Here is a 27,868-nt window from a genome sequence, read left to right as displayed (position 1 = left end):
AAAGTAGGGAAGAGCTTGAACTCATTGTCATAGGAGACAACTTCATGAGCAGAACACAAACAGCTCAGGCTCTAAGATTAACAGTTAATATATGAGACCTCATGAAAAGCAAAGAACACTGTCAATAAAATAGAATGACAACCTACAGACTGAGAAAAGATCCTCACCAATCCTATATCCAACAGAGGGTTAAAATCCAAAATATATAAAGAACCCAAGAAATTAAACATCAGCAAACCAAATAATCCAACTAAAAGTGGACTGTAGAGCTGAACAGAGAATTCTTGACAGAGGAATATCAAATGGATAAGAAACATTTAAAGAAAGCTCATTGTCCTTAGTCATCAGTAAAATCAAATAAAAAATTCTCTGAGATTTCATATTACACCTATCAGGGTGGGTAAAATAAAAAAAAAAAAAACAAAAAACTCAGTGATAGCACATGCTGGCAAGGATGTAGAGAAAGGGGAACATTCCTCCATTGTTGGTGGGAGTTCAAACTTGTACAACCACTGCTCTATTGGAAGACTGGAGCGTGGATCCCAGTACCCACATTGTCAGCTCACAACAAGTCTATGTCCCCACTAATAAAAATTAAAATACATACTTTGAAAATGTCAAAGAAGTTTATTACATTAATTACCAAAGAAATCTACTACTCATATTTCATAGGAATATACTAACATATAATTTTATTTATTCCAAATATTTTACTATCATTTAACACAAATATATGTCATCTCAAAACAAATTGATGTTATCCAAAGTTATCACTAAGTACATGGTAAGTGTTTAAAATATGTGTTGAACTTGGAGGCAGTTAAAAATGTGCTTGAAGGAAGAGGTAGGAAGCAGCTTATGTGAAACAGCATTTAGCTTTATTACAAACTACACAGAATTACGCACTGATATTGTTATCCAAAAATAAAACCCAATTTTAGAATCTCTTCATTGTCAAGAAGACTTCCCTTATCAATTTTATCTGCATCTAACTCTTTAAATCTCCTTTGCTGCCAACAATTTCTTGAGAAATAGATCTTTACTTGCAAGAACATAATCAAAAGGTACCTTCTTATACAGCCTCTGAGTATATGTCAGGAAAAGCATTTTCTGTAACATTTGATGAAGTAGAGCTTTGTAGTGATCAACATTGTAGAGGTTTGAATGAGAAATATTCAATTTAGACTCAGGCATTTGGTCCCGATTTGGTAGCACTGTTTGGGAATATGGTGTAGCCTGGCCGGAGGAAGTACATCATGAGGGTTAGGATTGAGACTTCACAGCTTTTCCTTCATTATTCAATCCCTTTGCTTTGTGTTTCCAGTGGAAGGTATACTCTCTCAGATCCCTAGTCTAGCAGCTTGATTCCATGCCCTTGTCTAGCATTATGTACTTTGGCTCAGGAACTATCAGCCAAAACAAACTCTTAGAAGCTGGTTTGGTAATGCTGTTCATCAAAAACTAGAAAAGGAAATAATACCAACATGAAGAATTAAAAGTAAGGCTTCAATGAAAAATACAATTTAGTGGGCAAATTTAATTGTGATTCATTTGAATATGCATGTTCACTCTTGTTAAAGTTCATGTATTGTCTTTTTTTTTTTCATTATTTTAAAAAAGCAGACAAGTTTATTGACACAAATGTATTTAGAGATAGTCTATTCTGGAATATTATCAGATATTTAGACATTAACATATCTTAAATACGTTTCCAGGATGAAATTAAAATGGATATTATTAAACTAAAGAAACTTTATGAAAAAATTTGACTTTAATAAATTCTGCCATGGTCTTTAATTGTGATAAGCCACACTCTTTTCCTAAAAGCAAACAACGAGGCAGCATCCAAAGGCTATCATCAGTGATACATTCTCAGTTCCTTTGTGGCAAAGAAAACTACTGTAAATTCAAGAAGCACAGCAGTGCCCATATCCTTGAAAACAAGCTTGGAATAGAAGCTTCATAATTGCATCAGAGCAGATAATTAGGCAATTAGAGCTATTAAAAGTTGACAAAGCACCAAGACTGGGTGAAGTATGGTTCTGTTTTTTAAAAAGAGAAGCCAGAGGAAACAGTAGATCTCCAGAGGTTTTGTTCAACAGTGTTCCCAGGAAGGAAGTTGTGCCTAGAGGACAAAAAGCAGAAGGTGTGATTTCTCTGCTGCCATCCTCAGGATTTAAGAATGGATTACGTTTTCTAGAGAGGTAAAACTCTCATGTCATTTGCACAAATTTATTGAACACATTAATAAGGTGAAATTAGCTTTGCAAGAATATAGAATTGGATAAAAGCATCAGTTGAAAATACAACAATGGAACTAATAACTTAATTTCTAAAAAGCAGCTGATGCCTTGGCTTACATGAAACATAAATCTGTATCAAGGAAGAAAACAAGTTATAAAGAGGATTGTATTTTAAATTTGCCACGAACACAACAAATTAAATTGAATTGTGTAAGTGAATAATGCAAACTATAAGCAGGGCAATCCTTAGAACCCTTAGCTCCCTGATCTGCTTGTTAAATTCAGGATGATCATCTATGGCTTTAGATTATCGCAGCTTCTGCAATTGACAAATGCAATTGCCGAGAGTGATGAAAGAGGATATTGGGCTGCTGCTTTGGATTCTGTTGGAAAGTACTTACGCACCAACAGATGGTGCATACATTCTGAGGTTGAAAAGGGTAAAAAGGTAATGAGATTGGGGACCAAAAACAATTACAGTGGCTTAAGTCTCCAATGCAGCATAATTAGGGTTGCAGAGTAAGCAAAACAATTGAGTTTAATGTATTCATAATGTTGTCAGAAGTTCAAGAAACAAAACCTGGAGATGCAGAGTCTGGAAGAATGAGTCAAGTGACTGCAGAACATTCTCCACGTCCAGTCACTAGAAAATTCAGACAATAAGTATTTACTCATGCAAGATGAATATATACTATATCCTTGATGATTTTGTTGCTACAAATCCTTGCAAACAAACACATGTATCAAAGATCAAGAAATGACATCATCACTCACCAAATTACTTAGGAATATAGAAGATAATCTAAACGGAATATCTTTGATTATGAAAAGAGAATAGACATGCCCTTGATAAAATTAGTGGCTACTGTTGAAGCCACTGATGAGAAATAAATTGTTAATTGGTAGGAACTTGAATTGATACTAAAGAATACCAAAGGGAATAATGATGTTTAAATCAGTATTTGAATTTGTTTCATGAATATTTTTTAAGAAAGGTAGAATAATCTAACATTTTGTCCAGGGCATTTTTTTTTTTTTTGCAAGTCACTGGTAGTAAAAAGATTCTTTGTGTTTAATTTCCTTTGAAATGCAAGTCACATTGGTTCTGTCATTACTTCATTGCAAGAATGTAGTGAAAGGCATGGCAAACATCAGGTAACCTGTACATGCTATACAATCTGCACATAAAACAATAAAACAAATTTATCATTATCTATTGATTATTACGCACAGGATAAATTTATATAATAGGAAAATACTTAATAGGAGAAGATAAAAAACATTTCATTTCACATCCCTGAAGTGAAACTAGTTTGCAGTTTTCTCTCTTGTTCATCATATAACTGCTTATAGTGATTTTTTATGATCCAGTCATATTTTTCTATTTGTATGAAGCTATGGCATCTTTTCATGCCAACATATAAACTCCCTTTAAAAACCCACATTACATTTATTTGCATGTGTACCTCTATTTTTAGATTCCTTTCTCTCTCCACATTTAGCTATCCTAAACTGTAATGTTATAAACATTGTTTGCAGTCTTTTTAGAGGACTTGTGGATTTAAAATCATTTCTCTTTATGTTATTGAATTATGTTTAAAATATTTCTTTATTCTTGAGAATTTCGTAATTGTGTACTATGAAGTCTGATTATCTATACCTCCTTGTTTCCTTCCTCCAACCATCCCCATAACCTCCCAAATTCTTCTACCATTTTGTAGCTCATTAAATGCAGTTATTGCTGCCCATATATATATATATGGCTATGGGGCCACGGTGTATGGTTTTATGAGTAACCACTGTTTTTACTTCTCACATTAAAAAAAATAGATGTGTATTTATTATGTATATAGTGTTCTGCCTGCATGTGGGCCTGCCCGCCAGAAGAGGGCACCAGATCTCATTATAGATGGTCATGAGCCACCATGTGGTTTCTGGGAAGTGAACTCAGGACTTTTGGAAGAGCAGCCAGTGCTCTTAACCACTGACCCATCTCTCCATCCCTATTTTGATAAGTTTCTTAGGACACCTTATTTTTTAAAATGTACAACAACGCATCATTCTTTTCTGACCTAAAGTATTTTTGATTGTGACAGGCAGAAGTAATTCAATGAAAAAACCCCAAGTTCTCTACTTGTCTAAAATTTCTCCTTGCTTCTGATTTTTGCCCAGTAAAAAGCTCAGACACAAGGGGTGTCATAAGATGTACATCTTAATCTTGGGAAAACACACAGCCTCTTTCAGCTATCTGGACTCTATAATATTCACAGGATTAATTTACTCATATAGTATATTTTTTAAAATGAACATTGTCTGGGAGGCTTTTCTTGTCTATGGATGTTCTGACCCAATTGCTTTTATTTCCATATGTTATTTCCGAGAAGGTTATGTTTTAATTATTTACTATCTCTCCGTAAATGAATCTAACACATGGGAGTCACGCAAAGAATTTGGACATGTAGTATTCCTCACAACTTGAAGAGAACAAGCTGTTTCATGTTGAAATACAGGTATCATATACACTCATCGAGCTCAAAGTCTTATGTGTATATCATCAGGCACACCAAGGTAAGCAACATCCACATAGCCTATAAACTTGATTACCTGAGTATGTCAGGAAGGCAGGTTAGTAGCTTTCCAAATGAGAAGATGACAGAGACAGTTTTCTTCCTGAATAGTCACCCAAAACTCCCTTTAATGATGGAGCATCTTCTTCAGCCTTCTGGCCCAATATACCTGACAGACATATTATGAGGCAGGAACTCTTGAGGATTTGCTTACCCTGTCTTGATAGAGTTTGGCCGTTGACTCTGCCTGCATCCAAGCTTACTCTTTTTCAGGCAGAATTCTGTCTGTAGTAAAAGACCAGGTAGCTTAGTTTTATAGTGAAGCCTAGTTGTTTAGGGGTTAAGATGTTTTTAGGTCTGTATAGATGATTTAAGCTGATAATGACAAGATATGATGGAGATTGATCTACATTCAGAAATTTAGATGCACCAAGAGAGGAAAGATTTCTTCTTGAAGACTGTCAAATACAAATAGCCAAAACACTAAGAATGTAACATTTATATAATTCATGATGGTGTCATAGTTCTTCTTGCTATAGGTAATTTATTGTGTATATGTGTAATAATATAAATGTATGTGTAAAAAGTAAAAAAAAATGTTATATAGAAAAAAAGAATGCCCAGCTTCACTTTCATGTGGACAGTTTAATGTTGATTTTAAAAATATATGGATATAAAGTCCTGGTAGTTGGTCTGACTGTCAACTTAGCACAAAGTAGAGTCAGTTGAATAAGCAGTTTCAACAAAATAATTGTCCTAATTGAATTAAATAATGTTTTAAAACCCATGTCAGTGGGTGTGGCATCTTCTCATGGCAATATAGGTAGATAAATAGATAGGTAGATAGATAGATAATAGATGATAGGTAGATAGATAGGCAGATAGATGATAGATAAATAAGTGAATAAATACATTTAAAAATTGTTTGATGGAAGTAGCTTACTTTCCATTAGCTGGATTTGCCCCCTCTTTAGCCTACTTTGCTTCTCTTTTGCTGCTCACTCAATTTATCTTGCTGCTGCCACTTTTATTGCTGATATAAGGAACACAAATTCCAAGCTTCTATTGTTGTCTAAGAAGCAGTGACTCTCTAGGAACTTTCAGTTTTTGGGCACGAGATTTTAAGGAGTGAGGTACCCTGCCTAATGAACTGAGCAAATACTGTGCTCTCAGCAATTTCAGGTGTGAGACAACTGTTGTCATATCTTAACAAAGGATGATAATTAAAACTTTTAATTTACTATAATTTATTCAGATTACATGCAAATTGTTATCCCTTTGCCTGAATCTTCCCATTCCCATCATCCCTCGCACTTCTGCCCTATTCCGCTCCTGTAGACCTCTGACAGAAGGGGACCTCTTCCTCCACCATATGACCACAGCCTATCAGTTCTCATCTGGATAACCTGCTTCCCCTTCCTTTATGTATCACTGGGCTTCCCAATCAAGGGGAAATAATTAAATCAGGGGCACCAGAGTGGAGGTCAGAGGCGGTTCCTGTTCTCTCTACAGTCTTGGAGAATGAGCTGTCCATTGGCTAGATCTGAACAGGGGGTCTAGGTTTACTGTGTGGTTGGTGCAACAATATGTACCACTTCCCTGGGTTCATATCTACTGGTCTTGATGTTCTCCTTTTGGGGCTCATGAGTACTCTAGGTCCTCCTGTTCCCCGTCCCATTTATCCAACCACTTTCACCTAGAGTCCAGCAGTGAGTCCCAGGATATGTCCTTATCTCCAGCCAAGTGGAGTCTCTTAGAGGACATCCATGTTGTGCTAGTGTCCATTTATAAGTGAGTATATACCATGCAGTCTTCTTGGGTCTGGGTTACCTACTCAAGATAATCATTTCTATTTCCATCAAGTTGCCTGCAAATTTCAAGATTTCCTTGTGTTTAATAGCTGAGTAAAACTCCATTGTGTAAATGTACCACAGTTTCTTTATCCATTCTTCAGTTGAAGGGCATCTAGGTTGTTTCCAGATTCTGCCTATTATGAATAAGGCTGCTATGTGAAATGATCAAGGAATCTGAGATTCCATCTTACACCCATCATAATGGCTAAGATCAAAAACTCAAGTGACAGCATGTGCTGGGGAGGATGTGGAGAAAGGGGAACAAATTTCTCTTTCTGGTGGAAGTGCAAACTTGTGCAACCACTTTGGTAATCAATCTGGAGCGCTCTCAGAAAATTTAGAATAGTGCTACCTCAAAACTCAGCTGTCCCATTCCTGAGCATATACCCGAAAGATGCTCTACCGTATGGTGTACATTTGCTCAACATAGGATCGTTCAATATCTCAGCCACAGTTTTTCTGTCCTGTGAAGTTTAAGTTTGGAACATAGCAAGAAGGGCAGAGGCAAAAGGATATCGCAGGATATTCCTTCTGCTTAACACTTGTTCATTTTTAACATTCTCTTAATAAATGTTATAATGAACATATATTGATTCTGCTCCTTTGCAGCTTAATTCAAAATTACTTAGTAAAAACATCAATAGCTAATAGATTTCCTAAAGTCCAGTTGAGAGTTTTATTTCAACCACAGTATATAAAACAACAACAACAAGAAACATAGTATCCAACATTGCTCAGTATGTGTGTGTCTATATTATACACATGGACGTAGAATATAGGGTCCTAATAGCATGACAATCTGAATGGTTCCTATCTGTGTATCTCTCCTCCTGATGAAATACCTACACAAAGTTTAAATGTTCAACTATGATCTAAGCATCTTACACATTTATCACAAAATGTGAGATACTCAACCTCCCACTCACCTCTATTCATTCCGGACCATTGACATGCTAGACTCAATGTTGGATCTGTGCTAGGATTTAACATAAGTGCAAGCGACCTAAGCTAAAGAACCTAAAGGTTTACAGTGAGCCTTACACACAATGCCACACTCTTCTCTATTAGTTTCACCAGTAAAATCACAGTCATTTAATACGGAGCCCTGATATTAAATTCAAAGTCTGGCATTTCCAGATAGCCTCTGAGCTCAGTATAAAAGGATAGACTCCCACTGGGTGCAGTGGCACACACCTACACACCTTTAATCCCAGCACTGGGGAGGCAGAGACAAGTGGATTGCTGTGAGTTCGAAGCCAGCCTGGTCTACAAAGTGAGTCCAGGAAATCCAGGGCTACACAGAAAAACACTGTCTCAAAAAAAAAAAAAAAAAAAAAAAAAAAAGGCTCCCTTTCTCAGTGGGTTTTCCTCTAGCTTGATATGGGTAACCCCAGATTCCCTAAGGAGTATCACATAGCTCTCAGGGAAAATTACTGGTTGGAACCTTTCCTGATAAGAAACCTGTTCACCAACTACTTAGTGATTCCTGTAGATACCCTGCCTATGATAATAAGAAGCCTTGGTGTCTTGGCTTTCAACCAATGATCTTTAACAGTACCTGGAGATTCTATTCCACTGATGGGATAATTAGTTACTTCTTACCAGCTCTTATGATACAGCTGTTTTGTTACATATAGGTTTAGTATCCCTGGCACCTCTAGCCTCAGCTAATCAAACACATTCACCCTTGAAACTCCTCCCACCACCCAAGGTTTATAATGTACTTGATTCAGGAAATAAAGGTTTGCTTGCTCTTTCACTCCACTCCTTCACTATGACTGCCTGAGATTCTTCATTTATGCTGATGATGGAAGGGCTCTCTTCCTTCCTGGGGAATTTGCTGTTGGACCTCCTGATTGGCAGCCACTCACCCCGGTGCTGCAAGCTTCACTCACTGTTCACTGGCTTGTCAGTGCAGGATCACTGCCCCCAGTGCCATCTTTCTAGTGCTGCTTTGCCACCACTGTGCCCATCTATGGGAGTAGGCAGCAGGCTGTTTCTGAAGCAGCCATCTCTGCTTCTTTTGGTTTTGGAGATCCTAGCCAATGTCCCTTACCAGCTAGCTACTCAAGAAGCACCATCAATCCGTCAATCCACCCAAGTCAGGGTAGGCCCTTGTTGCTTTATCTTTTTCTGCCAGGGAAACTCACACTTCCTGTTTCCTGCCTGGCAACAGTGGGCAGGGGAATGGAATGACAATTTAAAAAAAAAGATATCTGCTATGAACTTTCCTCTTCGCACTGCTTTTATTATTTCCATACATTTGGGTATGTTGTGCCTTCAATTTCATTGAATTCTAGGAAGCATTTAATTTATCATTGTATTTCATCCCTTACCCAGAGGTCATTCAAGAGGGAGTTGTTCTGTGTCCATGAGTTTGTAGGCTTTCTGTCTGTTGTTTCTGTTGTTGTTGAGTTCCAGCTTTAATCCATGGTAGTCTGGTTAAAATGCAAAGGATTATTTTGATTTTCTTGTATCTGTTGAGGTTTGCTCTGTGACCAAGAATATGGTCAATTTTGGAGACGGTTCTGTGAGGTCCTGAGAAGAAAGTGTATTCTTTTGTGTTTGTGTGAAATGTTCTGTAGATATCAATTAGGTCCATTTGATTCATGATGTCTATTAGTTTCCTTGTTTCTCCACATAGTTTGTCTTGATGATCTGTCTGTTGAGGAGAGTGGATGTTGAAGTTTTCCACTATTAATATGTATTGCTCGATGAGTAATTTAAGCTTTAGTAAAGATTCTTTTACAAATGGGGGTGTTCATGCATTTGGGGCATAGATGTTCATAATTGAGATACCTGGTGAGGATGTGGAGAAAAGGGAAAACTCCTCCAGTGCTTGTGGAACTGCAAACATATACAACCACTTTGGAAATCAATCTGCCACCTTCTCAGAAAATTGGGAATAGTTATACCTCAAGACCAGCTATTCCACTCCTTAGAATACACCTGAAAGATGTACCACCACACAACAAGGATATTTGCTCAACTATGTTCATAGCAATTTTATTCATAATATCCAGAATCTGGAAACAACCTAGATGTCCCTCAATTGAAGAATAGATAAAGAAATTGTGGTATATTTACAAAATGGAATACTATTCAGCTATCAAAGACAAGGAAATCTTGAAATTTGCAGGCAAATGCATGGAACTAGAAATGATCATCCTGTATGAGGTAACCCAGACTCAGAAAGACTCAAGTATAAGTGGATATTAGCCCATCATAGATGTCCTTTGAGAGACTCCACCCAGAGGGGAATGAGGACAGATTCTGGGACTTGAAGCCAGACTCTGGAGGAAGAGCTGTGAGTTGTAGGAAAGATGGTGGATGGAAGGACCAGGAGGTAGAATTGTAAGGAGCTCCATAAGGAGACCATCAAGGCTGGAACTGGACCCAGGAGGGTATGAATAGACCAATACATGAATTAAGGACAGTGCAAACACAGGGCATAGGTCCTCGTTCTGGTATAGCCAATGGACAGCTCATTCTCCACATGAGTAAAGGGAGTGGGAGCAGGGGACTGTCCGTGACAAGATCTCTGGTGTCCTGGATTTGATCACTCCCCATTGTTGGAGAGGCCCTGTGGGAACACAGAGGAGGGGGAATACAGACTGTCTGAGTGACCCTGAGGGGCTGTGGTCAGAAGGTTAGGGAGGAGGACCCCCACTGTCAGAGGTATAAGGGAGGGAAATAGAGTGGAAGGGTGGGGAGGATGGGAATAGGAAGATAAGAGCAAGGGAATTACAACCCAGATGTAATGTGAATAAATTATAATAATAATTAAAAAGAAAAAAGATATCTGCTTTATTACTTCAGCAGTACTGTAAATATAACTCGCCCTTAGTTTTTCTGACTTGGAGTTAAATTCATGTAGGAAATGCTAATGTATGCAAAATAATGACATACATTACTGGTTTTGCATATGTATTTTGGTTAGTCTGTCCACATTCTTTCTAGATCAGACAATTCCATACTGTTCTTAACTGTTACTTTCACCATTTCCTCCCTCTGTCATTCTTTCCTCCCAACTCCACATAATGTGATGGGACAGCATTTTGTGGCAGGGCTTTATAATCCTAGAATTTACTTGTTCACTAGAGAGAATGGAAAAACATACAAGGAAGGCAGCAAACCTACTTAAGTTTTATGAAAAGATCTTTAAAGAAGATTTATCAAACTCCCAAGAGCAACTGAGATTATAATTATACTGAAGTTGTATAATTGCTTTTGAGATTAGCAAGTGAATAAACAAAATAGTCTGGCATTTTGTTATCAATGAAGAATGCAAAGGAATGAGGAAGAAAGATTAGGTTAAGATCAGAACAAAGGACTGTGTTTAGAACTTTCTGTAACTTAGATACTATAGTCTTATTGTTTCCTTGTTGTTCACTATTGAAAGTGGAGTTTTGAAGTGTCTGATATTGTAGAGAAAGTAAAAATAAATGGAGAAAGCTGATACCTAAAATGAATGATTTAAATTGAATATTGTGCTATATATGGTAAAATTTTGGCTTTGACTTCCTCTGTATACAAATCAAAGTACAGGAAAAGTAAATGACACAATCCAGTTAAAAGAGAAAGGCATTCTCCACAGTTATGTGGAGAGAGGGGACTGACTCTGACATGAACTCTGGTGCCCCATGTTTGACCACCTCCCCTTTGTGGGGAGGCTTGATGGCAATTAAAAAAAGAATAAGTAGGCTACCAAGATGAGGTTTGATACCCTAGGACCATATAGTGGGGGAGAAGGTTGGCCTCGGTCATAGACCTAGTGGAGGGGAATAACGTGAAAGTTGCAGGGAGGGAGGAACTGGAGGATACAAATGATGTGATAACAATTGAGTTGTAATCTGAATAAATTAAATAAATAATAAAAAAAAAGGCTTTCCTTCACAGCTTAAATATTACTGGGAACAGAACACCTTTCCATGGATCATGGTAAGATTTTTAAAAAATATTTATTTTAGAAATTAATAGTGAATAACACAATACAATATTGTTATTTTGGGAATTAATTTGGAAAGGTAATGGAAAATTTATACATCTTTTCTAAGCACATGAGAATACATGCTCTCCATAAAGCCTAGTAGCCAAAGAAGTCTGGCTACAGAAGTAATTGATGCATGAATTGAAATGATGATGATGATGATGATGATAGGTGATGTGGAAGAGTTCAAAAGATGAAAACACATAAATCCAGAACATGCAATGATTAAACTATTTCAGGGCCTTGAACACTAGAGATCAACACCAATGGGGGCGAGGTGGGGAAGACATGTGATTTTTTTTTTTTTTTGGTAAATGAAAAATCACACAATAAAACATTGTGTTTTTAATTGGTGAAACAGACTATTTTTGATAGGTTTACATTATTTATATTGCCCTTTTGAGTAGATTTTGATGAGGAAAATGCTTGTCATTATTTTGAATGAATGCTAAAGGCATTACTGGACACTAATGTCAAACCAAATAAGAGAATATATGACTGAATATTTTTATTGGTTCTTATTTTTCATAAAACAGTTGGAAAAATACCTTTGAGGCAGATACACAATTTTCAAACACCTAAGTACTTCAGTGTATCAGTGTCAATTCATTTCTTGTGTAAATACCTTATTATGATAAAATAAAAGTTTACACTCAACTATAATTTATAACTTTGGAATTACTGAGATTGTTCATTCCTCCTCTTCTGAACACTGACATCTCATAGACATGGAGTAGATAGAGAGTGTGGTTTGTCCAGAATAATACCCTGTTTCCAGTTTTCATTGTGACCTCAAAATAGTTTAGTACACTTTAGCTGCCTGTCATTTCAGTGAAAAAGAAAACCTTTTAAGGAGAATAAGCCAACACAAAGCAACTATGTGTTCCAGATGAATTGATGGACAGATGTTGACAGGATGATGAGGAATCCTACTTCCTTTAGAGGAACAAAGTGCTTTCTAGAATTGCAGTCAAGGAAACCCACAATTAAATCAAAACCATCAGGTCCGTAATGGTAAGAGCTTCATATTTTCATCAAACAGACAAAAACCACATATGGTACCTGCTTTCCTCATAATGACTCTAGCTTCCTGGTTTCCAGGGTTTGCATGTCAAGTTGTGGTTTCTTGATGCAAAATTACGATAATTATATTGCTTCTTTTATTATCTAACAGTGAGTTTACAATTTCTATTAAATAATAAACTAAGATAGACAAGTCTGTAATAAGAGCTGAAGCATCCATTTAATTTATCTTCAAATGGCTTTTAAAAAGATGTCTAGAAGGTCTTTAGATTTAGTAACAGCAAGCATAGTTTATGTCTTTTTGCATTTTATTCATTTTGACTCATCTCATTTTTGTCTGGGTACAGATACACTACCTAAAAATAACATGTGATCAAACATTACAATATGTCCAATAGAAGTTGAAATGATCATCTGTAATGCATATTTTGCAACGAATAGTATTTTAAATATCAATGTCTTTACTTTTTGTGTAGACAGCAAATATTTACTTGTCTATATAAAGCTACATTTGTAGTCTAATGATCTTTTCTTTTCTGGGCTGATGGTGTTAGCTCCAAGAGCCAAAGACCAAGTAATAAAAACTCAAATACCAGTCATGAGAAGCCATCATATAGGTTTTGGCCACGGCCCTATATAAGAGCTTCTGTAAACACACGGCCTATTTCGTTCTCCCTTGGTTACCTCCAAAGGTGGAAGGAAGTCCCAATTGCAGAAACACATAACCCCTGAGCAGGAACTGAGCTGAAAGCCTAATCCATGAGGATTAGCTTACATGGTACCAGAAGGCATCATGCAAACTTCTAAAGGAAGAAAACAATCAACAATCCTACTGAACTATGATACTTATGAGTGACATCAGCTGTCAGCATGGCATGACGCTAAAGGTGCAATAATGCCACACATATCTGCATGGTAACCATCAGCTTGTTGATTAGACTTAAGACCTGCTTAATAAAAGGGAGAACCTGTCTGGTGTTGGCAAACTAGCTAACTAATCACTGATAGTAGATTCATGATTATTGAAGGAAAATCTATAACCATTAATGCACCAAAGCAGCATAATATTTAACAACAGTGTATCAATATTTATCCTGTTTCCCACAAATGAATGTAGTTTTTGTCCCTAATCTAGAAAACATCTTTATGCAGCAGATGGAGACTACTATAGAAATCAGAACCAATCGAAATTCAGAGTTGTAAAGCTCAGTTCCAGTGGATTCACTGACAAACCATTCTAATACCTAAGGCTCTGGAAGCAATGTGGAGGAGGGGGTGCAAAGATTGCAAGGGCCAGAGAATAAAGGACTTTTCCATGAGATTGTGTATTCTAGTAAGTCAAGAGCTACACCCATTAAAGTCTCAAAAATATGACTTCCAAAATAGGAGATGAACAGGGCTGATATCAATGGATGCATCAAATTGGACTGGGAAAAGCCTATATAGAACTATGGAATACTAATGAAACTTATGAGTAGGAGAAGGGGTGTTCCCATGGAAAAATCATATGAATTGGCTGTCCAGTGCTGCATCCTTGAAAACATACATTCAGACTAAGCATGTTATATGTGGGGATATATGTATATATACACATATGTGCATGTAAAAACAATTAATAAGAAAGAAGACATTAATTTGAAGAGAATTGAGGACATAGGAACATTTGTGGGGGGGGGTAAAGGAAGGATATAATTGTCATTATGTTATAATTCCACAAATAAATGGATCAATAAAAATTTGAAGAAAGAAAAGCAAGATTGTTGAAACTCTTTGCTTATAGCAGTGTTCACAAGGAATGATAAGATGGACTTGTAGAAACAAAAAGGTGGCAACCAGAGGAGCTGGTTTTTACAGAAGTTATTCACCACTATGCTGATGACACTGTTCTGAGGCACAGTTCCTTCGTAAGGACAATTTGAATTCTACTGGACTTCTGAGTCCCCTTAGTCCCCCTATCTTTGCTTAGATTCTCAAACAAAAGTTGAGCTTCTCAATCATCAGAGTTTTGCTGAACATCTGCATTCTCGGTTACCATAGTAATTTTCTCATGCTTTAGATACTGAATGGTTGATTTTTATTCCTGATATTAAACAAAGATAGAATTGGCAAAATGGAAAAAATAAAAATGCATAGGCAAGATCTCATCATCAATGCTTTATTTTCTGATTTGCGTATGATACTGAAAATAGTTTTGTGATTTGCACATGGATATGACATTCATTTCATTCCAATTTATCCATTACTTGACCTCTGATATCTTCTTTTTGCAGGATTTTAATGATAATGTTATGGTTTAATACACAATTCTGTTTAAATGCATTTAATACACTCTTTCAAATAGCAGCTTATATCATCATTTCCCCCCTAAATAGCTGGAAATGCTCTACTTCCTAAAGCAGTATTGCCAAATTAACCTTTCTATGAATGCAGATGTTTCTGCTAGCTTAGACTTACCCTGTGGCAGACATTGTTCTAAATTCTATGGAATACATTTTTTTCTTTATCTTTTTCAATTTTTTTAGCAGATAACCTTTACCATAAAGAAGAAAGACACAAACATGTGTGTCTATTGTTGTCACATTTTTAATAATTTATAACCTCAGAATTATTACAATAATAGGATAAAGAATTTTTGTTTCTTTTTATCCAAGTTGTCTCAAATTAACAATTTGTAAGAATTCTTTCATTCTTTTCTTCATGTAGAGTTTTATATCCTCCTTGTGAGTATATCTCAGGCATGAGCTTCTTTAACCAAAATTCAATACACATTTGTAACTATTAATTTTGCTGTTGCAATACTGTAAATGTACATCTTACTTGCCTGTTCTGTAAGACTGTCCTGATAACAGGTGGTTCTGACATGCCACTATGTCAGCCATTGTAATATGGAACCAGCTTCCAGTGCAGCTGCTACTAAATCTTTCCAGTATTGGGGGATAATCTTGTTTTGGGTAGCCCAGGTATTTAACATCTGTCTCACACAGAGTGAGTGCATACCATCAGTTACTAATGATTCTTTAAAATGCTCAAAATCTTGTATTTTTTAACATGATTCCAGACTAGTTGCTCATTTTGTGAATTTTCAACCTTTTCTGGCTTTTGTTCTGGACTAAATGGGAAAGCTGCTGTGGGTTTCACCTTTTCTTAGTTTTATTAAGAGGGCGTTTTGTATGTTTCAAGGGCTAACTTGAGCTTCAGTTTCATTAGGTCCCATAGTCTCATAATTAAGCATTTCTTGTTCTACTTCCTTTGTCATTTTTCTCTCAAAGCTTTGTACTATCATATCTAACTCTTCTTGTTTTACAGCCATTTTCTACATTTTTTTTTTCAGAGAAAAATATATAAAAATTACAGTTGAAAGTAGGATAATTGCAATCAGTACTCCAAAAGCTTTTTCAAGTACTATTTTTATTCCTTCAACTCTTACCCATGGTCTTAAGGGATCTGAAATGGAGTTTCTATTTTTAATGTAGAAAAAAAGTCTGTTTATATAATTAAAATTGTCTTTTGGAGTGGCTTCCTTTCTCAGACCCACCTATACCATCCTTTGCTCAGGGCTTAAGGCTCCCGACTCTTCATAGTCTCCCAAAGTCAACTTCACTCAACTGAGCTGACTGAATTTATCTTAACTGTCACCACATTGCCTCTCAACTAACTCTCCACTGATGGACAAATAACTGACCTCAACTCAACAGAACTGCCTATCCCTGAGCTCTCTTAATCTGTCTCTGTTTCCTGTGCTATTCTCATGAAAGTGAAGCATATCTCATTCTGTCAAATCTTTCTCTGATTTGTCACTTTGTCTGTGCCGCAATTAAATGTAATTGTCTGAGATTAAAGATGTATATTAAAGTAATGTCTATATCTAGATCACATAGACCTAGAAGATCTTTGGATGTTATCATAGCAGCCATATTTCTGGGTTAAAATTTCACTACACAATTCAAAATAATGTTTCATATGTTATATTCCTACTTGTTTCTATTCATACTTGGCTCTCATTTCACAACTCTTCCTCATGGTATGCCCCTAGGTTTATGATACTTTTTATTTAGTATAATTTTCTTCTTATTTATTTTTTCATATGTTATTTTAAATATTCAGAGCCCAGTGATATTCAAAGTACCAATATTAATAATATCAATGTGTATTAAGTGTATCAAGCACAACCTGATAAACATCCCATAGCTCACATAAACCTGCTTGTAATTCAGATCCCTGATAGAGTAAATAAAATTTACTCTAAATACTTTTTTTTTTTTTACCTTTAATCCACGATTTCTCCAAAGAAATAAGTTGTGTATTTACTCTTTCATATATTTAATTGAAAAAGAATTTCATCAGCTCCCCACCCCTACTCCTTTTCCCAACACCTGCCAGTATCCCTCCCTCAGACCCCATTTTGCATGCCTTCTTAAGGTGATAGCCTCTTTTTCTTTTATCATATATTTTTAATATATATGCACAAATACATACAAATACAATATTTTTTCAAAATACATTAAAAAAACGAAACTCAATTCCTTATGAAGTATTCATTACACTAAAACCAAGATCAAATGAAAAAAAAAAATTCAAGACATTTCAAGCCTAGGGTTTGGGTTTCTTAAATTTTTCTTTTCTAATCAATTTTCCCAAGAAATATTTACATAAATCTGCATACTAGGATATCTAAAGTAGATATAAAAACAAATGCTTACTGATAAGAAATCAAGAAGGAATTTATCTTAAAATGAGTCTTTGTTACATTTTTTTTTTCATGTTCTAAGGATTAGAATAAACATTCATGCCAGGGAGATGTACATGTTGTTTGTTTGACACTGAAGGGAACAGAGCACCATCAGTCCTTTTCACAGCTGACTGATATTTTGACCTTACAATCATCAGTGCTTCACATTACCACACAGCTCAAAATTGGAGAAGAAAGTTTAAATGTATTTAAATTTTTTGAAAATTCCATCATAATCTCAAGCCAAATTCATTGAACATTATTTATGAGATTTAAGTCAGTACTCATTTTTAAAGAATCAAATATTCTAAAACAGTATAATTCAAAGATATACACATTTTTTTAAATATACTGATTAATGATAGTTAAAATATTTTAAAACACTCATGTAGCCAAGCAGCTAGTTGTGAGGACAGGTTAGGGCTCATCGAGCCTTGATCACTCTCATCAAACTCTTCCCATTTGTCCATTCTCAGCATCTAAAGATTAGGGATCACTGGGTTCTTCCCACTCACACCTGTATTAAGTTTCCACAAGAAGTTGTACATCCAGGCATTTGGCCCAAACTTTCCCTGACTGCCTGGGCACTTCCAGACACTGAACCCTGTCCCTCAACTTCTCAAGTTCACCCAGCTATTATGATGATACTTAAGTGATTGACAGACCATAATCTCTGTAGTGGTTGAATAAAAATGGCTCCCATATGTCCATAGAGAGTGGCACTGTTATGAGGTGTGGCCCTGATGAAGTAGGTGTGAATTTATTGGAAGAAGTATGTTGGTGGGCTTTGACTTCTCAGATGCTTAAGCCGTGCCCAATGTGGCAATCTCTTCCTTGCTGCTTGCTGGTTAAGATGTAGACCTCTTGGCTCCTTCTCCAGTACATTGTCTGCCTGTATACTGCCATGGTTCCCATAACGATGATAATGGACGAAACATCTAAAAATGTAAGCCAGTTTGTGTTCTGCTGTTGTGAGAAGACACGTTTATCGTGTCAATTTTTATAAAGAAAAAATTAATTGGGGCTGGATTATAGTTTTAGAGGTTTAGTCATTAATCATTATGGGAAGCATGGCAGCATGCAGGCTGACATGGTGCTGGAGAAGCTGAGAGATCTACATCTTTATCTGCAGGCAGCTAGGAGGAAACTAGATTTCACATTGCCAGAGACTGAGCATAGGAGACCTTAGAGACAACTCTTACAGTGACATACTTTCTTCAACAAGGTCACATCTACTACAATAAGGCCACAACTCTCAATAGTGCTATTCCTTATGGGCTAAGCATTCAAACACATGAAACTATGGCGGTAACCTATTCAAACCACCAAAAGTCCCAATTAAACGTTTTCCTTAATAAGAATTTCCATGGTCATGGTGTCTCTTCACCACAATAAAACCTGAACTAAGACAGAAATTTCTACCAGAAGTGAGGTGTTGCTGTATTAACCCTGGCTATGCATTTGTAGGAGCAACATGGACTTTGATACTTAGGATTAGGAAACCAGTAGAATGCTTTAATCAGGGAATTAATGGGCCATACTATTAGGAGCGTGGAAGAGAGTGGTGTTGATTTAAGCAGTGGGAGCTTCTCTCAAGAGGTTTTTAGAGGTAAAGAATATTAATATGTGTCATAGAGACTGTTCTTGTCGTATTTGGGGAAAGAGTGTGCCTGCTTTCAGCCCTTTTCTGAAAAGTTGGCCTGAGGTTATATTGAAAAGTTTGTGATTACTTGCAATGGCAGAGCAAAATCTCAAAACAGCCTAATATTGACTCTGTTCTAAACTACTAGTGTTCACTCTTATACAGATTTGTAAGAACAAGAGGCAAGCTAAACAAGAACAAAATATAAAATGTCAATTTAAGGAGAAAGGGGGTACAAGGAAGTATAATAGAGCTAAATATTGTGATTAAGGAGATAAAAAGATGAATAAAAATACTGATGTTAAATAGAATAAAGGTAGTGATGATCTTTGGGCAAGATCCTATTCAACAAAACTTGGTCATTCACAGCGTTAATTCCAGCAAAAGGAAGGCAGAAGCTGGTGGATCTCCCAGTTCAAGTCCAAATTGGTCTAGAGAATAAGTCTAATGAGTCATAATGAGTGAGTTAACCCAGAAGCAGAAAGAGTCAAATGATATATACTCACTTATATCTGGACACTAGCCCAAGGGGCATGTCCCAAGAAAGTCTTCGCTTACCAAGAAAGTGGGACAAAGGGGAAGATTTCCTATTTGAACTCTGGGTGAGAGAATCAAGGGAGAATGGGGAAATAGAATGACCAAGAGGGTCCTAAAAACCTACAAGTAGATCATTATGATGGGCGGATCTGGGCCCAGGGGCCCTGCTCATACTATGGCACCAGCCAAGGACAATAAGTGCAGTAAACTTCGAACCCCTACCCAGATCTACTCAATGGACAGGAGATTCTTCACAGTTGAGTGGAGAGTGGGGTCTGACTTTCACATGAACTCTGGTGCCCCGTAGCTGACCACATCCCATGGATGAGGAGGCCTGGTGGCACTCAGAGGAAGGATAGCAGGCTGCCAAGAAGAGACTTGATACTCTATGAGCATATATAAGGGGAAGAGGTCCTCCTCAGTCACAGTCATAGGGGAAGGGAGTAAGGGGAAAATGGGAGGGAGGGAGGAATGGGCAGATACAAGGGATGGGATAACAATTGAGATGTAATATGAATAAATTAATAAACTATATTTAAAAAGGATGCTGAACTTTTCTTTAACTTTTTCTCAGACATTTGATATTCCTCTGTTGAGAATTCTGTTACAAGTAGTAAACAGGATATGCTCCACAGTTATGTGGAGAGTGGGGACTGACTTTGACATGAACTCTGGTACCCCATATTTGACCACCTCCTCTTGGTGAGCTGGCCTGATGGCACTCAAAGAAAGAATAAGCAGGCTTCCAAGATGAGACTTGATAGCCTATGACCATATAGTGGGGGAGGAGGTCCCCCTTGGTCATAGATCTAGGGGAGGAGAATAAGGTGAAAGTGGGAGGGAGGGAGGAATGGGAGGATACAAGTGATGGGATGGCAATTGAGTTGTAATCTGAATAAATTAATAAATTAAAATTAAAAAATGGATCATTTGGTTTGTTGGTGTTTACTTTCTTGAAATATATATATTGTATATTAGCCCTTTGTCAGATGTGGGGTTGGTGAAAATCTTTTCCCAGTCTGTAGGCTGTCATTTTGTTCTGTTGTCAGTGTCCTTTGCCTTACAGAAGCTTTTCAGTTTCATGAGGTCCCATTTATTAATTGTTGCTCTTAGAGCCTGAGCTATAGGTATTCTGTTCAGGAAATTGTCTCTTGTGCCAATGAGTTCAAGGCTCTTCCCACTTTTTCTTCTAACAGATTTAGTAAGTCTGGTGTTATGTTGATGTCTTTAATCCACTTGTACTTTAGTTTTGGGTCCAGCAGCACACAAAGGAAGGGGAAACAGGCTATCTAGATGAGAGCTGAAAAGCTACGGTTGTATGGTGGGGCAGGTTGTCCCCTTCTTTCAGAGGTCTAGGGGAGGGGAATAGCATGAAAGAGGGAGGGATCATGGGAAGGGTAAGATACAAGTGAGTGGATAACAATCAGGATGTAATCTGAATAAATTATTTTAAAAAAAGAAATTGAATTGGGGGAAGTCTCACATAATACACAATTTATAAAATAGTGCTGCTTTTAATGTAAACAAAAAAACAGACAGAAAAAAAAAATCAGTGTGAAGCCTCACTAATAGAATGGACCATAAAGAACAATACCATGCATAGATACAAGGTAGTGAAGTTGGATCACTAAGTCAATGTCAATAACCCTTTCATATTAAAAAAAAAAAAATCCTTGAACGGGGGCATGGAAGAACTTTGGAACACCATGAAAATATCTAATTTTTCAATTTTTGGCATAGAAGAAGGAGAGAAATGTAATACTAAAGGCATAGAATATATGTTCTATAAGATCATATAGAAAAAAATGTCCCTACCTGTGGAAAGTCATGTCCATGTGCTTACAAGAACCCGCATAACTCATCTTTAAATGTTTGAAGATACACAAAAATGTAAAAAGTGTCCATTCTATGTTTCTTCCTCTGAAACTCCAGCCTCTTCTACCTACATATCTATAAGCCTGAACGTGGCTCAGGTAAATGTTTCAGTAACTGATATTCTGTTGAATTTTCCTTTGCAGCACCACAAAAAGACAAGGGTCTCAATACATATAAAAGAGTGACTTATTAGTTTCACTCCTGTGATATTTATATCAATTTGTTAAATAAAGGCTGAAGTTTAAGTGCAACTTCCTACTACTCACCTTTTGGCAATTGTTATTGCCAAAATCACTATTACTATTACTAATTATAAAATTACTTTTACTAATTACTATTGCTTTTTGGTGGAAATGGCAAAAGAAATCATAATGTACCTGACAAATTTATAGATAAATTCACTTTTCCTGATTTCAAATGGAATGGTTAGTTATTCTGTGAGTTAAAACACTGGCTATTAAAATAGGATTTAAAACATACTTTAATGTTAAAATGAGTGTAGGGTTTTATCTTGTGCTATTATCTCAAAAATAGAAACGACTATATTAGTCACTCAACAGAATAATTTTTTCATAAATTTCTTCTTACATAATTCAATATATCTCTTATCAGTTATTTTTGTTTTTTTTAAATATGGTTTCTCTGTTGTCCTGGAACTCCATCTGTAGACTAGACTAGCCTCAAATTCAAACTCAAGCTTCCTGCCTTTTTTTCTCGAGTGCTGAAATTAAAGGGTGGACCACAACCACCTGGTTTATCCTTTATTCTTTACTGGATACTATTGTTTATGTTAATCTTTACATCCAGCTTTTGTAAAGGTGTTTTTGTCTCTCATTGGGGAACTTTACCAGAGTATTTCACTAATTGAAAGGATTCTCTCAAAATTACAGTTCAAATCTTGATTCCTACAGTGTTCCCGATCTTAAGCTCCTTTTAACTCTCAAATTAGGATCTCATCTCCATTCTTCACTAGAACTGTGAGTAATTTATGCTACTCATTCTTAATGTAAAATTAATTGTTTGTAGAGTTAATATTAATTGGATGCATTGGTCTCATTTTACAAAGTTAAATTAAGCAATTAAATCAGTGTGCGAATGGTAACATGTGACTGCAGCATCAAGAGCTCTACCAGGTCTTAATCGACTAGATATTAGTAAAATAATCTGAGAAAATTAGATTTAAGGAGTCCCAGATGCAGCTCCCCACACTCCTCTATTTTAATAGGATATCAAGATTTCAAAATGTGGTGAAAATGAGAAACAAATGAGAAGAAGAAATTAAGTTGTTTGTTTTTTCTTTTCATTGATGAGGCCCCTAAATATGCAATTGAGAGTAACTAGAATCCATTTTAAGACTCAGTAGGGTATGCCTGGTAATATTTATTCTCAGGATATATAAATATTTCAGAGGCGCCTCATAGAAGACTGAAAGGTCAGAGTGTTATAGAAAATACCCTTCATACCAAAGCTTTTGAAAAAAACACAACACATGGAAATATTTTCCTTCAGTCTCTCTCTCAGTGTTTGTGTGTGTGTGTGTGTGTGTGTGTGTGTGTGTGTGTGTGTGTGTGTGTGTGGTTTGAATTCCATGAAAAACAGAAATTATGAAATTTTGTTACTTGATTGAACGATGCAAATAAATACTACGTGTAAAGAGAACTTGTTACAGAAGCCAATGGTAGACTCTGAAACTTTATTAGCAGTTTCATTAGGTCAATAAAGTATGTAACTTGCTAAAAGCAAAACAAAATGAGGGGTGTTTTCTTGTTTGATTTTTAAAAATTAATTTATTTATTCACTTTACATCCTGATAGTAGCCCTCTCCTTCCTCTCTTCCCAATCTGCCCCTCTGTCCTTCTGCCTCCTCAGGAAAGTACAGTCCTCCCTACATCAAGAGAACCTAATCAGTCAAGACATTGCTTTGACCCAAGTATTGTGTATCTTGAACAACATATGAAAATAAAAATCACAAAGAGTTTTTATGAAACATTTCTGGAAAAATGATGTGTTGTATAATGTACCATTGTGATTAACGAATTGAAATCAATAATTTTTATTTCGAAAATGCAAAATTAAGAGTATGTTAAAAATGAGAAATATGGGACTTCAGTACTAAAAATTTAGTAATGGAGGATCTTCAGTGGGCTAACATGACCACCATTTGCTCTCATTGCCTATTAATCTCTGTCTCTGTCTCTGTCTCTGTCTCTCTCTCTCTCTCCCTCTGTCTCTCTGTCTATATCTTTCTTTCCTGTCTTTTTACCTTTTTTCTTATCTTTCCATACATCCATTATTATTACCCTTACATTTACCAGAGTTTAGAGACTGATCTGTCTTATGTTATTAGATTACTTATCTTTTCTGTCTCTTTTTATTCTATTATACCCTCCAGAAAAAGTGCTGCGGTCTTTCCTGGGTGGACTTCTATTAGTTTTATATTAAGAGCTATGAGGATTTAGATAAAGTAGCATTCTAGATAATGCATCATAGCAAGAGGCTTACTCCAGGTTGGGAATGAAAAGGAATGAGGAAAATTTTATCACTCCATCTGTCACTTCTCCAGTACCATAGCACACTTCATTAACTCTCTCAAAAAATATTCTCTTCTGCCACTGGAAACAGGAACTTGATCAACTAGTAGACTGGGCATGTTGTCATGGCATCAACAAATACAGCAAACTGTAGACAAACTGTCTTAAAAGTCTCCTTCCAGAAAAGCTGCAAAAGCGATGCAGTAGGAATTTTAGAAAAGGGGTTTCAAGCTATTGCTGTCAGAGACGCCAGCAGCAAACCAATAGAGAAAGTTGAAGCTATAGGAGTCAAGTACAAACTCTGACTAGTACTGCGGGCACTTCACAGCCACCAGATTCCCGAACCCTGTGTGAACAAGCAACTACCACAGCTGCACAGAGTATGGTAAGACTATCCATTGCCCACAGAACAGATCAAGGAAACAAACTCCTTACACAAGGGAAAATGGGAGGCCATAAGAAGCAATGGTTCATTTAAAAACAAAGTGGACTACAGACAAGATCAAGGAGATGAGCAGTGGCTTAGTATAGGAGAGAAAATCAATATTCAGGCAAGGGTTTGCTTTGGCATATTTCCATCGAAGCTGTTCTTCCCACTACAGCTATTATTTATCTGCCAGCACCTTCATTATTTTCTATCTCCACTTATCTCCTCTCTCTCCCTGGACATTTATTGTCTATTTAGGACTGAAGGGCCTTGCTACAAGCTAACATGGCTTCTCCATTTCTCTAGTTCTCTCCTTTTCTTTTTTTCTTTTATTATAGCTGTTACTATTATTGGTCTACTCCCAGAGTTCAGACTCTGATCTGTTTCATCTTTTGGTGTACATATTTTTTATCCTTCTTTTAATCTATCATTAACCAAAAATCCCATTTAAAGAGCCTGTTTATGTCATTGTCTCAATTATTTGCATTTCTATATCTGTCACCTCTCTTCTGCTTCCCAGATTAAAGCATATTTAAAAATACTTAAATATGTTTACCAATGATCTCACTGTCTGCTTACCTGTTTTTCTTTACTGTTTCTCTGCATTTAGATCAGTTTATTACACTGCACTCTCCTAAAATGGCCAATATTTTGAACACATCTGATATTCTATTATTGGAGGGGTTTAACTTATAGCTAGTGCCTGTTGATGCACACAATATTTAATCTATAGTAGCAGACTGGCCACAGAGTATGGTTCTTGACACACCAATTCTAATAAGGTAAATCATGATCACAAATGTACCACAGACTAATATTTCTCAAATACTGCAAGCATCAACTAAAAAAGGAAGGCAATCTGAACAAAAGAACAGAAATAAGTAACTTTAATCAACAAGCTAAACAAAAATAGACAGATTAGAGTGCACAAACAGAAAGTAAATGCAATGTGCAAAACAAAAGAATACTAATTCATAATAATAAAAATGACTTAGATGAAATTCCAGATGCACAATTCAAAAGAATGATTATAAATATGTAAAACAAATCAAAGAGGACTCTTACATTTTCCAAGAGAACACAGAGCATAGAATAAAATAAGTAATCCAATCTATCATAAAAAAATGAAACTTTAAATGGATAGAAATACTGAAGAAAACCCAAAACAAAATAATAATGGATGAAAAACACAAGAAATCAAATAAAAAGTTTAGAGGAGAGCCTCAACAAATGTGATGTGAAAGTTAGAATGTCAGTGTATGAGAACAAAATAGCACAACAGGACCATTCAGCCAAGGTCAATGACAACATTTCTAAATGTAGGAACAGAAAATGTAAGAACTCTGAAACTCCATGAAAAGGTAAAACCTACATTATATACATATAGGTAGAAGACTTTTATGTGATGAGTATAGAAAAGAGCTTTTAAAACATTTGTTCTTATTTTATGAGTATAGGTGGTTTTGACTCCACATACATGTGTGTGTGACATATGCTTTCAGTGCCCATGGCAACCAGATCCTAGTGTAGTATCTCCTCTAGCTGTAGCTACAGACAGCCATTGTGTGACATGTGGTTGCTAGGAACTGAACCCATGTCCCATGAAAGAGTGAGAGTATTTCCAAAGCAGAGCTATCTCTCCATCCTCACACCAATGTCTTTAGTATAATCACAGAACATTTCTCAAATCTAGGTGAAAAGTATCCCATACAGACACAAGAGGTATACAGATTTCCAGATAGATGAATCCAGAATAGAAACTCTCATCACGTTATAGTTAAAACACTAAAACTAGAAAAAGGAACATATATTGGGAACTACAAAGAGCAAGGCCAAGTCACATTCAAAAGCAGATCTGTCAGAATAAATGATGTGAAGTAAATCAAAACCAGGAGAGTAAAAGGGCTTGTGTTGTCATCTTTCAGTTAATTTCCAAGCTAGTTTTATATACACAAGCGGTTTCCCACCAAAAGTGACAGTAAAAAAAAAATTGTCCCTAATAAAAGAAGGTTGGTAAAATACTTAACCGACTAACGCAGCACAACAGAGGGTACTAGAAGAAACAGGTCAGTCGGAATAGAAAGATAAATGTAGTAAAGAGATGAGAGGTGGAAAGAATAAACGATGGTAATCAAGTGAATGGCAGAAAGCAATACAGGTCTTTTAATAATGACTATGAACATCAGTGCTCTCAATTCCCCTATACAACAACACTGGGTTGTGATTTGCATTACAGAACAAAAGACCTCTTTATTTTGCATCCCAACACAAAACAACAAATATATATAATGTATCCTATCTGAGGGTGTATTAATCAGGATTCTCTAGAGGGACAAACGTAATAGAATAAATCTCTCTCTCTCCCTCTGTCCCTTGTCTCTCTGTGTCTCTGTCTCTGTCTGTCTGTCTGTGTGTGTGTGTATCTGTCTGTCTGTCTGTATTAGTCTCTGCCTCAGTCTCTCTCTCTGTGGACTGTTATCTTTCAAATTTAGGGGTCGAGGGCTAGCCTGGTCTACATAGCAATTTCCAAGATACCCCTGATTATGTAGAAACATATTTTGCATCAAGAAAACAAACAAAAAAGAGCAACACCAAAAAAGCAACACACTGTTAAATGATTAATGTGTTAAAGCAGAAAACAAGACAGGAATAATAACATTTCTACAATTGAGTGATAATGGATATAAACATATCCAATGTATGGGATAAAAAAAAAAAGGTCCTCCAATGTTAGAAATTTATAGCTCTTTTTGTGTACATTGAAAAATCAAGGGATTCACAAACAAACAACATGACAATGAATCTTAAGTCATCAGAACTATAAGAACCAAACAATTGGCAAAGTGATAGGTTTAAAGAAATAGCTGGATTAGTGTAGAAATTAATAAATTAGCAATGAGAAAGGCCATAAAAAGATTCAATAAAATAAACATATTTTTTATTGACTATATAAATGAAATTAACAAATCTTTAGATAAATTAACTAAAAGAAAGAGAGAGAAGACACAATCAAATAAAATTAGAGGTGCAAAGGGAGACATTACAATGGACACTGAGAAAATTTAAAGAATCATGAAGACATATTTTCTTCTTGCTGTAGATAGTTTATTGTATATATGTGTAATAATATAAATGCATATGTGAAAAATAAAAAGAAAACTATTTAATAAAAACTCTTCCAAAAAAGAAATAACTCTGGGGAAAATTTTATTTCATTAAACTGGAAAATACATTCAAAAGAAAGATACAGATTTATAGTTATTTATGACCCAGCAAAGTTAAATGAAAATGAAGTAAATAATTTCTGTAGTCCTTAACAACCAATGAAATGTAAGCAGTAATCAAAATTCTCACAACTGAAATTTTGGGGCTGAATGGATTCAGCATAGAATTCCACCAGATCTAAAGAAGTAACCTCTGTTAACTACAAAAATAGCTAGCATGGAAAGAT

Source organism: Acomys russatus, chromosome 12 (assembly GCF_903995435.1).
Source record: "Acomys russatus chromosome 12, mAcoRus1.1, whole genome shotgun sequence".
In the NCBI taxonomy this organism is placed as follows: domain Eukaryota; kingdom Metazoa; phylum Chordata; class Mammalia; order Rodentia; family Muridae; genus Acomys; species Acomys russatus.
This window is presented reverse-complemented; position numbering follows the sequence as displayed.